This window comes from Diceros bicornis, chromosome 5 (assembly GCF_020826845.1).
Source record: "Diceros bicornis minor isolate mBicDic1 chromosome 5, mDicBic1.mat.cur, whole genome shotgun sequence".
NCBI classification, from domain to species: Eukaryota; Metazoa; Chordata; class Mammalia; order Perissodactyla; family Rhinocerotidae; genus Diceros; species Diceros bicornis.
The window spans coordinates 74,750,047-74,765,316 of NC_080744.1; positions in this window are offsets into that span (position 1 = coordinate 74,750,047).

Sequence of the window (15,270 nt, forward strand, 5' to 3'; positions counted from 1 at the left end):
TCTTTTCTTGTAGGAGGAGTCTTGTGGCAATGAACTCCCTCATCTTTTGTTTATCTGGGAAAGTTTTTATTTATCCATTGTATCTGAAGGATAGTTTTGCTGGATAGAGTATTCTTGGCTGAAAGTTTTTGTCTTTCATAATTTTGAATATATTATTCCACTCTCTCCTAGCCTATAAGGTTTCTGCTGAGAAATCTGCTGAAAGCCTGATAGGGGTTCCTTTGTAAGTTATTTTCTTCTGCCTTGCTGCCAGTAATATTTTTTCTTTGTCATTGACTTTTGCCGGTTTTACTAATATATGCCTTGGAGAAGGTCATTTTACATTGATGTAATTAGGAGTTCTATTAGCTTCTTTTACTTGTAATTCCAGCTCCTTCCCCAGGTATGGGATATTCTCAGCTATTATTTCTTTGAACAAGATTTATCATCCTTTCTCTCTCTCTTCTCCCTCTGGTATACCTACAATCCTTATGTTGTATTTCCTAACTGAGTCAAATATTTCTTGGAGAATTTCTTCATTTCTTTTTAGTCTTAATTCTCTCTCCTCCTCCATCTGAAGCATTTCTATATTTCTGTCCTCAAAATTGCTAATTCTATCCTCCACAATATCAGCTCTGTTTTTTCAAGAACTCCAGATTTTTCTTTGTCTCATTCATTGTGTTTTTTATCTCCAACATTTCTGATTGGTTTTCTTTATAGTTTTGTGAAGAATTCTCTCTGTTCATTAATTTTGTTCCTGATTTTATTGAACTGTCTTTCTGAATTTTCTTGTAACACTTTAAGTTTTTTTTTTTTTGGTGAGGAAAATCAGCCCTGAGCTAACATCCATGCCAATCCTCCTCTTTTTGCTGAGGAAGACTGGCTCTTAGCTAACATCTATTGCCAATCCTCCTCCTTTTTTCCCCAAAGCCTCACTAGATAGTTGTATGTCATAGTTGCACATCCCTCTAGTTGCTGTATGTGGGATGCCACCTCAGCATGGCCAGAGAAGCAGTACGTCAGTGTGCGCCTGGGATCTGAACCTGGGCCACCAGTAGTGGAGTGCACGCACTTAACCGCTAAGCCACAGGTCTGGCACCTGTAAGTTTTTTATGATAGCTATTTTGAATTCTCTGTCATTTAGATTGTAAATTTCTGTGCCTGCAGGATTGACTTCTGGGTGCTTGTCATTTTCCTTCTGGTCTGGAGTATTAATGTATCTCTTCATTCTAGTTGATGGGGTGGATTTGTGTCTTCACATAGGGGAAGTATCTGGTTGCAGATTCCACCTATGCTACTGGGGGGGGGGGGTTAGGAGCTGTGTATTCTGAGCCTACCATGATCCCTGGCATCTGTGCCTGTCCTTTGGAATCTATGAAGACAGGGCCTGTTGGTGATTGCCTGTTTGCTGCTGCTGCTTTACAAATTTGTGCACATGTGCTTTAGCAGGGGTCCCTTGCTCTGTCCAACTGGCCAAGCTGGTGGGCCAGGCAGGGGGAGGGCACTTTCTTTTGTGTGCATGATTCCAGGGGCATTTTTGCTCTCTCCTCACTATCTGCCCTCCTGGAGTGCTGGCTTGATGAAGACACTCCTGTAACTGCCTGGCCTCCTCTGTGTGGAGCTTTCCCATGGCTGGGAGGCAACTCGGAGAGCAAAGGCATTCCTGTGAAAAGCTGCCCTTCCCCCATCTCCTCTCAGAGCCACACATGGTCCCATGCCTTAGGCTGCTGCTGGGGAGGGAGAAGAGATCCCTTTATCTCCTTCCACTTCCTCCCAGGGGGTCCAGCACCTCCACCTTCAGACGTATGACTATGTGGGTCTCTCAGACATCTATTGGGTTGCCTGAATGTCCTCAGTTGGCTTATGAATGTCCTTTTCATTGTATATTAGGAGGGACAGTCTAAGAGAAGAGCTCACTCTGCCATGATGCTGACGTCATTCTGTCTCAATTATTTTTAATGCAGGTCTTTATTTTTCTGCTCTTCCTACCCTGAAGCTTGCTTAGCCTCCTGTGTATCTCCAGAAGAGCAGCAGTTTGCTGCTCTGTCTCTGAACTGCTTGTTCATCTTCTTTTTTATTTAGAGGAAATCTGTGCTAATTTAAAACATTTTTGCTTAAAAACAAAGGGGCACAAAGAAACTCTTGGAGGGTGATGATATATTTATTACCGTGATTGTGGTGATGGCTTCACAGGTATATGTATGTCCACACTCATCAAATTGTATACATGAAATATGTGAAGTTTTTATATGTCACAGGTACCTCAATAAAACTGTTAAGAATATTTTTGTTGTTGTATGCATTGGAAAGGAAAGTATAACTATAAAATTTTAAATAACATGTTAATTTAGAGCCTCTTGTCCTCACACTTTAATCCTAATCAATATGGTTTTACAGCATTAGTTGTAGCCACGACACTTTTTCAACAGAAAGTTTCAATCATTTTGTTATTTTTAGGAGAATCAATTCTGTACCAGCATAGTCATTAATTGTTTCAGTTTTGTTTAATGAAAGCCATAGCTCTGCAAAAGAACAGAAACTTAAATTCTCTTGTGAGTTGTTAAGGAAAGTAATCATTTCAAAGTTCTTGGCAGAAGCAAAATTTTTCACTATGTGAGATATAAAGTATGGTACATGTTTTATATTTAAGTAAATAGAACATGACTTTTTTTCTGTAGAAGAAGATGCTATGGAAACCAGACATTTCTTAATATTAGACCTCTATTTTAGTAATGTGGCTTATAAGTGATAAACTTTTATAGTGCTTCATTTCTTAAACAGTTTTGTGAAACATAGGGGAATGCTATATATGTGGTTACGGAAGTTGATGCCACTGACTGATGTGATGCTCTCATCATGGAAGACAGTGGCATTATAAAAATGTTGACATTCTCAAAATGAACAGCTTCCACTCAGGAAACATCAGCAAGGGTTTTCTCAGTCAATTATTCTCCAGTCTTAGAGAGAAAGATACGGACATGGTCAAACAAATCAGTGATGGTAGGGAATTAGTGTTATAGATATTAGAAAAAAGGCATGTGGTCTTCTGTAAGTACTCTTTAGAATTTGATTTATTTGCCTTAGTTATTAGCCAAAGCATTGGAAAGGCTGACTTTCCAACTTTGATAAGGGAATGGACAAAATCATGTACTACATCTAAGGTAAGGAAATCAGCATGGTCTGCTTTCTTCATTAGAATAGCCTCAAGAAGAGGCAACAGGAAGAACTTTCTTTCTTTGCTAAAGTTTGTGGGAGCCTTCGAATTCCACCCTTGTTTGCTATCCACCCACTCACTCGTGCATTCACTTACTCATTCCTTTCATGAAATGCTATTGGGCACCTCCTATGTTCTAGACTCTGGGCACTGGGAACAAGCACTGTACAAAACAGAATCATGGGGCTCGCATTCTAGTCATCGAAAGGCAGTTAGTTGATAAACAAACAAGCAAGGCGTCAGAGAGTGGTAAGTACTATCCCTGCTAGCTCTGCTTCATGGTTCATCTGATGTTGCCCAGCTATATACCAGCCACCTACTGTTCTGCAAAGCTGAGCAACCTGGTGCCAAGATGGCCTATTTGCTTCTGGAAAGTGAAATACCAAGACTCTTTGACAGGCAGTCAAGGAGAGTGTATATTGTATCTTTGACTCAAACGAAAAAAATTAGAACTGTCAGAGGCCTTAGAGAGCTAGTCTAAACTCCTCACTTGCAGAGAAGATTTTTACAGGCCATTCAACATTCCTAAGGACTATTGGAGCTTCACAAGCTCATAAAACCCAAGGGACAGCTGGGTAATTTTATACAGACATATTTAGATCCATGGTGCCTACTGGAGCTTATCCAACCCTTCTAATGCAAAGTCTGGACCCATCTGGAAGCTCTGTCTGCACATTTCTGTTGGCATTTGAGGAATGGCACCCCTGCACTGCTGCTCCCATCTCCTCGAAGACCATCTTCTGCTGGCACTCCAGTGGCTCTCTACACAGAACTCTCTAGTTCTCACAGTGCCAGCTTTTGTTCTCCCATGGAGTAGGCTTTTTATGTCCAGTGTTCTCTAGAAACTCTGCCAGATTGGGTGTGTCCAAAAAATACTGACCTCCTTAACATCTCTTTATAAAAACAGCTCTCATTTCTCTGTTTTAAATATTTAAAAGATATAAAAGCAATCCCAATAGACGAAAAGTACTTGAGTGAGATCTTTGTGATTACTGGGTGCTCTCCTGAATTAAATTAAGCATGCATGGGTCCATTTCTCCTCTGCAGAAATGAAGCCACAACTAAATTTTCTATGCCCAAGACACATTTGTACAACTAGGTATGCATGAATGGTTCATTTATCTTGCTTCACCCATGGGTTCTCTTCAGGTACAGCTGGGAGAATCAGACTCAAAAGCAGGAGAAAGGGGTTATAGGATCACAGCAGGAATTTTTAGGATCTTAGGTACAATAGATGAGAAGATGCAATGATATATCAAAATCTAGTAAAGTCAGGTTATGGGACTGCATAAATATATACATGATCAGCACATACTTCAAACCTTTGAGTAAGTAATTGCTTAAGAATAGGTTAATCATTGCAACAACATGGATGGACCTTGAAAGCATTATGCTAAGTGAAACCAATCAGACAGAGAAAGACAAATACTGTCTGATCTCACTTATATGTGAAATCTAAAAAAAAAAAAAAAGCCAAACTCATAGAAAAAGAGATCAGATTAGCGGTTACCAGAGGTGCGAATGGGGGAATTGGATGAAGGTGGCCAAAACGTACAAACTTCCAGTTATAAGATAAACAAGTATTGGGGATATAACACACAGCATGGTGACTATAGTTAACACTGCTATACGGTATACTTGAAAGTAGTTAAGAGAGTAGATCCTAAAAGTTCTCATGACAAGGAAAAAAAAATTTTTCTTTTTTGTATCTGTATGAGATGATAGATGTTAACTAAACATTGTGGTAATCATTTTGCAATATATGTAGGTCAAGTCATTATGCTGTACGCCTTAAACTTATACAGTCCTGTATGTCAAGTATATCTCGGGAAAACTGAAAGAAAAATAAAAGATCACTTAGGAAGTTCTGAGGATCTAATGTATAGCATAGTGGCTATAGTTGATACACTGTATTATATAATTAAAACTTGTTAAGGGATTAGCTCTTAAGCATTCACACACACACAAGAAAAGGTAACTATTTGAGGTGATGGATGTTTTGATTAACTTGATTGTGGGAATCCTTTCACAATGTATGCATATATCAAATCATCACATTGTACACTTTACATATATTACAATTTTGCTTGTCAAGTATACCTCAATAAAGCTGGGGGAAAAAGAATAGGTTAATCGTTGTGCTTGGTATTCCATCATTTGATTTCCCAAGCAAATTATAAGTTCCCTCAAGGGGATCTGACCTCAGGGCAGCTGGGCTCCGTTGTGGGTTCTCTCTTCAGCACTAGAAAGGAGGGGAATGGAAGAAGTATAGACTTCCAATCCAATAAAATGAAGTTTTCTTTAATTCTGATCTCAAATTTAGACGGTGGGGTTGGAAGGTATTGCATGTGACGTCCTTTAAGATTTGAATTTTGAGGGGCCGGCCCAGTGGCACAAGCGGCTAAGTGCGCGCCCTCCGCTGCACTGCCCTGCGTTCGCCGGTTCGGATCCCGGGCATGCATGGATGCACTGCTTGGCAGGCCATGCTGTGGCGGTGTCCCATATAAAGTGGAGGAAGATGGGCACGAATGTTAGCCCAGGGCCAGTCTTCCTCAGCAAAAAAAAAAAAAAAAAAAGATTTGAATTTTGAGACCAGCAATGTTCATACCAGTGTTCCTCAGAGTGGTCCAAGGAGCATCCGAATCAGTGTGCCGGGGCAGTCATTAGAAACATAGATTCCCGAGTTGTATGTGTAGCTGCTGCACCAGAAGGTGCAGTCAGGCCTTGGGAAACTCCCTGTTTTCAAGGACACCAGGTGACTTTTACGTACACTAAAGTCTGAGAACCCCATTCTGAAAATCATTCTGATGGTAGCTGCCATCAGATAAATGGATCAAGAAGCAGGTGGCTGGGTTTTCTCCCAGCTATGAGATTTGAAAAATACCACAACTATGCATGTGTCAGCAATCTGGGATACAAAATGATTGCCCAAGGAGTAGGCTGGATCCAGCCAGGAGATACTCTTTGACCTATACAACGTCTAAAATAATTTGCATTTGTAAGGCTTTAGGTGAATCATGTTCTCTAGTTTGCCACAGTCCCCAGCACTCTCTGTTGTCTCACACTCAATCCATTTCATCTGGTTGACTCTTGTGAGCATTTAAAGCTACGATCCTTGAAGTGTGAATATTTGAAAAAGCACTTTGACCTACAGACTCAGAGTAAAAAGTTCAAAAGAAATTGATATGTAAATCAGAATGTCAACTTATTCAATTGTAGTGAGAAATAGTTGAAAAAAGGATGGACATTCATGCAGCCTGACCCTGGACTTCTTGCCCTGTAAGTAAGCCATCTATGAAGTAATATTATCAAAGATTGCCCAACAAGAAATCAGCACAAGAGGAATGGGTTCTATAATTTAACTATTGAATGGCTGTAGGATAAAAGCCTGCTGCATCCATTTCCACAATGTCTACCATAGAAACAAGAGAATTGGACTGGCCAGGGCACTCTTGTGTAAAAGATTCTTCGTTCAATCACGGTGTTCTTTGCAAATTTAGGTATCCCTGCTTTGGTTTATTGTATGTTGATTCCATAGTTTAGCTCTCATAGACAATTCTTACTCCAAATTCTGAGCTGACATTTGAAAATCTCCCTTCTATGTCTCCTATAGAAAGAAAAAGTAAAGGTGACACTCATTGAGGGTCTGATGTGTTTTGTACATGATTGCATTAATGTTCACGTTAGCTTCATGATGTGGGCATGATTATTCACTGTACCGTGTGAGGTCATTGACCCTCAGGGTGGTTAAATCAACTGTCCCCGGTCACATAGTAAGTGGCTGAACTGGAATTCAAAGCTACACATATCAACTCCAAAGTCTAGATATGTCCCTGACTCACAGGGCCTCAGGATGCAGCCAACTGCTTTTCCAACATAACAAAACAGGAGTACAAATGCTCAAGGGCCTATATCTAATATTCACATGCCTTATGAGAGAAAGGACTATTTAGAACAATATTTATTGCAGCACCTAGGTATAGATTAGTCTATTTATAAACATCTATTGAGCAATGACTATATAAAATGAGCTAAGTGCCATAGGGGATATGGGAACTTACAATCTGATGTCCCAGAGTTAAACAACTGTTCACTGTAAGAATCCTAGAAATTCCATAAGGCAGAGCATGATTAAATAGTGTGTAAGATGCAGGAATTCAAGACAGTGTCCATCTGAAATGATGAGGACAGCCTTCAAGGTCGCAGGGGATGTGCCCTGTGTCTTGCAGGATTTAGGAGGTAGAGGAAGGGTGGTGGTGGTATTCCAGTGTCTCCGGCTGAAATTCAGAGACCTTGGGTTGTGGAATAAGGCCACAGTAGAGACAATAAGCAGCTCTTCTCCTTTTAAAGCCCACTGTCATAGATCAACAGCTTTTTGAATTTCCACGGGTAGGGTTCAGTGTTTTCAAGGAGGCCTCCAAATGTTCTGCCTCTAACTCTAGCAGAACTTTTGATTGAAATGCAAATACCCCCAGCCCTGCTTGAGGCCACACGGTTTCCATAAGAAAACAAGCTGTTTGTAATCTGCTTTAGACCTCTGATCTCAACTGATTTTTTTCTCCTCTGTACCTTAAAAATAATTTGTAAAATTAGTTTTAGATCTTTAAACTGAGATACAGTGGTAGTAGTTATCTCACAATGAAAAATGTGTGTTATATTTCATCTTTGTAAAGCTACTTCCGATTTTGCCTTCTTTGTTCCATGCACATCTTCGTGTGGATCCATTTTCATTCTGAAAGCTCCCATAGGAAATCCGTAGAAATCTTGCTTTTGGCTCACACAGGCAAGCATAGTCCCAGTAATCAAATGTTTAAAAAAAAAGCATATTGATGGAATTCAAGACACACCACCCAAAAATATGGCACCTTGGTAAATTGGATATTTTAAGCTGAAGGAGTTTGAGAACTTCCCCCACTCTTTTTCCCTGAAGCAGGTCATAAAATCTCCATATACCTGGAGGAAAGGAGCATGGGCATCCTTATCTCCAAGAAGGGGGGACACTGAGAAGAATCTGAATGAAGAGGCCTTGCTAAATGTCCCCCAATTCACTACCCTTAGCTTATACTCTTTGTCCTATCATATCTCTCCACCACTTTTCACTCTTCATCAAACCCAGATTAAAAACACTCGGGTTTAGCCATTTATCCAGGTCTCCATTTCTTTATGAAGACTCCAGTGTCACGTAAAACTTACACTAAATAAGTTTATATGCTTTTCTCCTGTTAAAAAATAAAAATTAACTAAGTAGATTTTAAAGATCTTATTGGTTGCAGGGAAGGAGGACTATCCTCTACCCACTCTGGGTCCTTTCTGGCTGGGGTATGAATTAAATTGGCATGAGACAGAATAACAGGAGAAAATTAAAGCTTTATAACATGTATACATGGGAGAGACCCAGAAAAACTGGGTAACTCAACAAAGTGGCAGAGGTTTTCATCTTAAATAGCATATTCTGGTAAAGACAAAGGAGGATGTTGGGGGTGGGTGGAGTCAGCTATGGGAGATTACCAGAAAAGCACAGTAAACAACAGTATGCAGATTTAAGTCCTCACCTTCCACATTGATAAGAATTTCTAGAGATAAGGTCATCCTCCCTTCTTCCCAGTCCAGAGAGGGAGATGCCTTTACAAATGGAGATTTCCCTTACGAATGTAAACATGTCTTACAAAGGGTAACTTCTACTTTTACTTGGTTTTCAGAGCTTTGATAAGAATGGACTTAGCAAGGACCCTCCCAGTCTATCCATACCTAGAGTTATCTATGGTGATGGCCTGTCCTGGGGACAGCCATTATATCTTAAATTCTTTTAGGAAGTTAGTTGGGGGTGGGAGGTCAAAGTTTCTCTCTGAGTCTTCTGAGCCTTTATTGTCTTCAGCTCAAAATAATCTGCATACCAGGGTGGCACATCTTGGGGCAACCTGCCCTGAACCCCATCAGGCTTTATTCAATGATTCATGAATCAAGCAGCATCCAATCTAGCAGATAGAAAGGAGATCCGAGGAGCTCTACAAGATGAAGGGAGCAGGAATAAGGAAGTCATACTAGACAGAAAAGCAGCTTGGTTATTGCAAGTTTACTTTCCTTTAGGGGGTGGCAGGGCTCTATTAGGCAGATGACCTAACTAGTGCTGATTAGGCATTTCCTGATTGACTGCTTTAAGATTCCATTTCTGGGAGAGCCAAAACTGTAATTAAGTCTCAGTTTAGTGACAGAGTATAAGCGACTTCATTTTGGCCTTGTTGTCTTGTTCTTTACGCAGGGTTGATAGAAGGTGGATTTTTATTTTTCTCACTTTAAAGGAACCCAGGGGTGGTTCCCCCAGCTCATGGCTCTGTCCACCCTTAACTGTGGTTCCAAATCTTGTGTTCCAAGGTTGCTGCCAGGACTCCAGCTATCACATTCCTTTCCCAAGCAGGTGGATGGAGAAAGGAACAGAGAAGGTCATCTAGTCTCTCTTTAAGGAGACTTCTTAGAAGACGAGGTAAGATTTCCACTTACATAAATGTAGACACAAGATCACACCAGCTTCAAGTCAGGCTGGGAAATGGAGGTTCTTTCTGGAGGGGTAATGTCCCAGCCAAGCCCCACATTTGTTCCTGACTTAGAATGGGAGACTGAATGTTGGTTGACAGCCAGCAGTGTGTGCCTCCTATGCAAACACATTGGGCTAGGACAGAGATGTGTGCTTCCTTATAAAAAGGAAAACTTTCCTTTTAATGAAGATCTTTGGTCTTAATCTCAGTGTTAGACTGTTGCAGGTTGTAAGGATCAGAGATATTTTCAGGTGAGCACTTTTTTTTTTGTAGGGGGACACAGAAAATAAAGGCAGTCCTCTAAACAGCCATATCATTTGTCATATTCATTTACTGAGTAATTATTTATTAAGTGCCTACCACTATGCCAGATATTATGCTAGGAATTGCATAAATTAATTCAAGGTGATCACAGTCATCTCAGAGCTTGCAGAGTTGAGGGATGTGTATGTACTGTATATAAACAGCAAATAAAACACGATGGCATATGAGTGACGATAGGGGAAGTCTGGGGGACCCAGGAGGGCAGTTATATTAGACTTCACAGGGAAGATATATTGTTTCTTCTAGCTGCAATTTATGGAGAAGTATTACAGGAAGAGAAGGTGATGGGGTTCAGGACACACCTTCCCCAAATGTGGCACCTTGGCATATTGAATGTCTCAAACTGAAGGAATTTGGGAAAATGGCAGAAGCAAGCAGTTCACTCTGACCTGCCCCTGCTTGCTTTCCTTCCCTGAAACTGGTCCATGTGAAAGGTGCCCTCCCTGTACCAGGAGCAGGGAAGACATTCTTCTCACTAGAAACAGGGAATTTGGGGCCAAGAAATCTGTACAGGTAAACTTTGTTAAACTAACACTTATCTTCCTAGTTACTTCTTCACCATTTACTCTCCAAGCCCAAACCCCTTTGTCTCATCATTTCTTCACAAATTTATTGTTTCTTTGTCTAAAAGGTATAAAAGCTTCCTGCTGTGGTCCCTTCTTTGGGTCTTCATTCTCTTGTGAAGGCTCCCACGTACATGTAAAAATTCAATAAAATTTTTAGGCTTTTCTACTGTTCATCTGTCTTGTCAGTTTAATTTTCAGACCTAGCCAGGGACCCTAAGAGGGTCGAGGAAAACTTTTTTCTCCCCTACAAAGGCAACAGCTATGCAAGTGCAGAGAAGGGCTGTGACGGTGTATCTGAAACTTCTGCAGACACACAGTATGGACGTAGCTGGCGTGGACGCTGGTCTTCCACGTTCCATAAGCCAGGCCCTCGTAGGTCTGTGCCCTCTCTCACCGCATCAGACTCCTTGTTTCTTTGTGCTCAACTCACTGCTTCTGGTTAGGGTGCTGGTTCTGATCCAGCTGTTTAGGATGTGTGTAACTTAGCTCATGGTAACCCAGAAGGAGCATTCTTCCCAAATCTATACTTCCTCTCCTGTTTTCTCAAACACCTTCCAGGCAGGCTTCGTCCTCACCAATCCACCAAAACTGGTCTTGTCAAGGCCAACAATGACCTCCATGGTGTCAAACCCAGCGGCCTTCATCCTACGGGATCTGTCAGCAGCACTTGGCCAAGCTTACCCCATGGCCCCCCTCCGATATCCATATGGGAGTGGTTGTTTCCCTCATTGCCTTCAGGTCTCTGCTTGAATGTCACTGGACCTGATCTCCTCTGACCACTCTCTCCCCCTCGGCACTGTCAGGGAGAGGGCAATTCCCCCGTTCTGTCCTTCTTGTGTTCTTTTGGCTAGATTAATAAAATTGACATAAAACCAGATTAACAAAATTAAAATCCAGTTTAATACATAGGGATTGGAGATCATAGAGAAATGACGCTCGGAGAGTGAACAAAGCAGGCAGTATATATATCTTTTACACAAAGAAACATTACATTTGTGAGGAATTACAGAACAAAGAAACAGGTTTGAGGTATGTAATTAGTGAAGAATTTAAGCGGAGTTTAGGCTTGAGGTAGTAAATTAGTGAAAGTAACCGAGATTATTTATGCGGGCTTTTTGGCCCTGAATTCCCTAGTTCTGGTGATAAGGATGTAGGGAGATCCCACCTTCCACGTGGGAAATTTATTTCCTGCTTTCAGATGGAACAGAGAGAGAAGGGCCAAAGTATTTTTTTTTGCATTGGCTGCCTCTCAAGTAACCTTAATTCAAAATAATCAACATGCCATTGTAGAATATTTTGGGGCAGGCTGCCTTGGGCCCCAACAGCACTGCCCACTTTCTTCCATTGATTACCCTCTGTGGCTGTTATTGCAGGAGCATATTATTTGTTTATTGTGGGGAAGAAAGACTTTCCCTCTACTCTCTTAGGATCCATAGCTGGGTCTATAAAATAAACCGACAATAGGCAAATTAACAGGAGAAAAGGAGTATTATTAATTTTTAATATTATGTTCACGGGGGCATCACATGAAAAAAAGTGTTGATATTTGAGAGTCTGTATACCATCTTAATAGGAGAAGGGGAGAAGGGATGTAGGCCACAGAGGGGACAGTAAATGATTTTTGGGAAAGATGAATGGGCCCTTAGAAGAATAGACAGGAGAAATGATAGTTTGTGACAAAGTTTGTGCGTGGTGTTGACTTCTGGTCTCCTCTCCTGTGATGAGCCAATCTTCCCTGGTTGATGAAACTACCAGAAGGGGATCTATAACAGTTGAGTCCTTTTCGGAGGATCTGTCTTTAGGCAGAAAAAGCAAGTTCAGAGAAACCCTTTCCCTACATTTGCTGTTTTTCAAGTGCCCATAGCTCAAAATAATCAAAATACCAAAGCGACATATTTTGGGGTGGTGCGTTCTGAACTCCTTCAACTGTCTCTCTTTCCCACCAGAATGAGATCCTCAGAAGAGCAGAGGCTTTGTTACTGCCGTACCCCTGAACTCAGAATGATGCCAGCACCCAGCAAGCGTCTGAGCCATATTTACTGGCTGGCTGGAAGCTGTGGGTTGCCATCAAGGGGACTGCGGGTGTGTCAGGGACTTCCAGGCTCTTGGATTCCCCTCTCCAGTGCAACCACGGCATAGCAGTTGTAACTGCCAACTTGTTTTAGAGGCTGCTTTTTAAACACCTTAAAAATAAACACAGTCATCCAAATGAACATTATTCTTCCCGAGGAATCAACTTGCTGAGACTCGTGCCTCACCCCACTCAGGCAGCCATCATCATAATGTTTGAAATCCCTTCTCAAAGATTGTTTTAGAACCATGAACACATTTCGTGGTGGCAAATATCTAAACTTCTAAGAGCATATTACACATTTAGAGACAGGAAAATGAGGTTTGAAATTATGTTGTTCAATCTGAATAATTTCTTTCTCTTTTTTTCGTTTCTTGGTCAAAACAAGATCTGAAAATAAAATACTGAGACCTATCAGTAAAGGGTAAAAGGTAGCTCTTGCGCAAAGGGTATACATTGGATCAGAAGGTAATTACACAAAAGTTACTCTGCAAATGTTGTAAATGAGGCAGCAACCTCACAACAGGCACATGACCTACCTGAAGACCACCTTACAGGATTTTCAATTTTGCTTATATCTAAAATTAGATTGTGAAATTACAAAGAAGTCAATTGCTTAATAGCTGAATCTAATGTACGTTTTACTATGACCTCTAAATCCTGTATGTTATGATATTCTCAATTTTTACCTAACATTGTTACAGAACTTTATGTGATGCAAGTTATTAGAGGAAAATGTTTTCTCCAAGCTCCTAGTGTAGAACTGAGGGGTGGCCTTGCTGTGAAAGAACAAGGTAATGTGTGTGTTAGTGTGAGCAAACAGATTTGGGAAGATAAAAAAATCAACAATTATACAACAAGATTCATTGTCTTATGTACTTGATCTTTGTCTCTGTACTCTACTCTCATCTACCTTCAATGTTGTTCAGGGTCAATTACAATTTTTTAAACATTACATTAAAAAAAAACACCTCTTTCTATAGGTAATAAAACTATTCAGCTCCATTTTAAATGTCACATGTAAAATGCCTTTAAAAAGAAATCTTATTAACAACAAAAACGTCTTCAATTAACCTGGGATTCAAAATTAGGTTCTTTATCAGTCTTGATTTAGAAAATTAATGAAATTATGTCAGAGGAAATTTCTCATCACTTACTCTTTCTCAAGTATAATGATCAATTTTAAAAATTCTTCTGTTTATAAGTATAGTGAGAGTTGTCCACTAAAGCAAAATCATCTTTACAAAATGGGAAATCCTGGCTAATTTTTCTTTAGGTAAATCCATAAACCAGATGATTCTCTCAGTAATCCCACTTTGGGTCTCAGATTCTTGTTCTAGAGATTACGTGGAAAGGAGTTGTTGTGACATCTTGAGTTATTAAAGCATGCTTACCTGTCCAAACTGACAGCACATCTGCAGATGGTCCATGGAGAATCATCACAAATAATTTACATTTTGCTACCACAGAAAGCAAATGCTGAAAGCACTCAGCAGGATTTGGTGTCTTTCATTTCTGGTACAGTGGGAGGCTTATTTGCTCTTTTAAGCAATTAATTCTAAATTGTACTAAAGTCACTAATACACAATATCTGTATATGTAGATGATTTAAATGGTAATTATAGTATTGAAATGCACAAATAACAGAATGTTTGATTGACAAATGACCTGGAATGTAGTTTAGCAATCATAGAATCTGATGCTCTTATTTGACAGACAGGACACCGAAGCCTGGGGAAGTCATGTGTCTGGCTGCACCACATGAATAATTTACGGCAGAACCGGCACTACACTTAGTTCTCTTGATGTGTAGATCAGCTCGGCAGGTCACTGAAGCAATGTGCTAAATTGCACATTCCTTCACATGACAAGACTTTTTGTAAAAATAAGTTTTATTTTAAAAGTAGGTAAATTCCTTTACATGGAATAAGTGGGCAGTGATTTTTTTCCTCTCAAATGACAGCAAAATCTATCTTATGATATTCATTATTTTAAAGAAAAGGAAAAATAGAGATTTGTGTATCAATCATACCTAGATGATAATATCAACTGTTACTTTGTGAAAAATATTTTAAATTTGTGGTCTGGGCCATCAAATTGACAATTTTGGAAATCAGTAAAAACACTGGAAGTAATTATTTAGCATTATCCTTATTTTTCCAATCTACTCTTTGCTGTTGAAGAGTAGCAGAATATGCACCTCCAAAATGTCCCCTTTTTTTTTTTGTGAGGAAGATCAGCCCTGAGCTAACATCCATGCTAATCTTCCTCTTTTTGCTGAGGAAGACCGGCCCTGAGCTAACATCTATTGCAATTCCTCCTCCTTTTTTTCTCCTTTTGCTCCCCAAATCCCCAGTAGATAGTTGTATGTCGTAGTTGCACATCCTGCTAGTTGCCGTTTGTGGGACGCGGCCTCAGCATGGCCAGACAAGCGGTGAGTTGGTGCACGTCCGGATCTGAACCCGGGCCGCCAGTAGCGGAACACTTAACTGCTAAGCCATGGGGCCGACCCCCAAAATATCCCACTTTGGAATAAGGATCATTTTGAGCTGATTATTTTGAGAAACTGCAGACATAGGAGAA